The sequence below is a fragment of the Cephus cinctus genome, unplaced genomic scaffold, assembly GCF_000341935.2.
Source record: "Cephus cinctus unplaced genomic scaffold, Ccin1 Ccin1_scaffold0168, whole genome shotgun sequence".
Lineage (NCBI taxonomy): Eukaryota > Metazoa > Arthropoda > Insecta > Hymenoptera > Cephidae > Cephus > Cephus cinctus.
The window spans coordinates 1,604,661-1,607,051 of record NW_014332892.1 but is presented as its reverse complement, the minus strand read 5'-3'; positions in this window follow the sequence as shown (position 1 = coordinate 1,607,051).

Here is a 2,391-nt window from a genome sequence, read left to right as displayed (position 1 = left end):
AGTTGTGAACGATGGAGAAAAAAAATTTGCCGCAATCAACGCATACGTTTCGGGGTGAGAAGATCATCATGGGATACATCACAGAAAATTTTCCCTCTGAAATAGAAAAAGATCAAAGAGATAGCAATTAGTTGTGAACGATGGAGAAAAAAAATATATATATATATATATATATATATACAATATCAAGAGAAGCTAATTCTATAGCGATTATGTGCAATGTAACATGGGAAAGAATTGAACTTACGACACTCGTGTATAAAGCCCGTACATAGAGTCAAGAGAAAAATCCAAAAGTCAATGTAAATGAATAATGATTACGGATCAAGAAAAAGAAATGTAAGTAACAACGAAATTATCCTTTTGCTTGATTTTTTTGATCCTCCAATTTTTTTCTCATATTTATTTAAACGACAGCACGTGCTCAAGTCTCTTACTTGTTAACTTTATATTTACAATGCTTTGTCTTATACAGTCTAATATTGTCAGGATAATAATGTAGTCTCGCGTGCGACCGCAGTCGATGTTTGTGTTTGAACTTCTTTCCACACGTGGGACACTCGAATTTTGGCTCCTTGCCACACTCGAGTCGCTGATGTTTTCTTAAAGAGTCTCGCCATGCGTATTGTTTTCCACACCGGAAGCAACTCCAGATCTTCGTACGGAAGGCTGGAAAAGAGATTGATGGAAATTATATTAGTAACACTTTACTATCTTTATTCTTGACTTTGTATCGTGCTTATATTAGCGAAAAAAAATAAGGACGGTACACTACACTGTTAGGGATCTTTTTTTGACAATAACGTGATAAAGAAGAAAATGTAATTTTTGTGTCGTTAATTTTTTTTTCTAGCACTTTTTTTTTTTTTTTTTTTTTACAAATCTATTCGGTGTATACATTTCACGTGCGATTGCCAACGATGTTTGTGCTTGAATTTTCTTCCACATATCCGACACGTATATGCTGGCTCTTTTCCACATTCCACACGTATGTGATTCTTCAACGAGCCATGAGACTGGTAATGTTTTTTTGGCTTTTTTTTTTTTTTTTTTTTTTTACAAATCTATTCGGTGTATACATTTCACGTGCGATTGCCAACGATGTTTGTGCTTGAATTTTCTTCCACATATCCGACACGTATATGCTGGCTCTTTTCCACATTCCACACGTATGTGATTCTTCAACGAGCCATGAGACTGGTAACGTTTACCACACTGCGAGCAGATCCAATTTTTTCTTGAGAAAACTGAAAAAGAAATATTTCAATATCAGTCCGAGGATTCTTTGACAGTTATGGAATGGCGGCAATTTCAAACACCTTTTTTTTTTATTTTTTTTTTTATTTAACTCTTTCGTATGCAAACTACGATAATCGTATAGAATGCAAATATAACTTATATTTTATTAAACATAACGATTCTATATGTATACAAAGTTTGTACAACGAATTGGAAGGATAGCAGGAATATTATTAAATCGATCGATATTGTCTTTGCTAAGTGGACTCAAATTTTCTTTTTTTTTTTTTTTATTGATCCACATTGACCCAATTAAAATCAGCGCTATGACGTATTAAACCAGATTTTATTATCCTTGCACTCGCTGTAATCAACCGATGGCGTATTTCCTTTGTGTACTGTTTTCAGATGCTTTATAAGATGATGCTTCTGCTTGAACCTCTTTCCGCAAATAATGCAGACGAATTGTCTTTCCTTGCCGCATATTCCCGTATGATTCCACATGGTTTTCTTGTTGACGTAGACTTTACCACAGATACGACAAGGGTAGACGTTAGTGGCCAGGAGTGCTGAAAAAAAAAAAAACGTTTTCCAAAAATACACAGACGAACAAATATAAGGTACATAAGAACGTAAATGTGATTAAACTTTTTCTTTTTTCATCTCTTTTTTTTTTCTAAGACCAATACCCAGTCAAAAATATTACACGTAATTTTGCAAACGAGCAGGATCGGTATAAAAATCCATATCGTAAATACAATCAATTAATTCGACTCTTGAAATCTGTCAGGTCGAATAAATCATTGATTGACAATCGGAGATTAATTAATGGACGTCATACGTTAAAATTTCATACCCAATCAAACTGCACACGAGCTTACATTTTTTTTCTTATATTAGAAATACACATTTTTGGCTACTTGCCACGGGAACAAAAATGATTTCTGAGCACGTGTTTTGCAGCATACACGACCTTCAAGATACGCTATGGGAATTTACCCATCTGAAAGATAAATGAGAATTCGAGATATTTTGAAAAAATACAATGTATATTTCGATTCATTTCCAATTGCGCCAACCGATTGATATTATGAATATCGATCATCGAAGACACTCTAGGAAGGAGGGAGGGGGGGAGGGGTATGTTATATA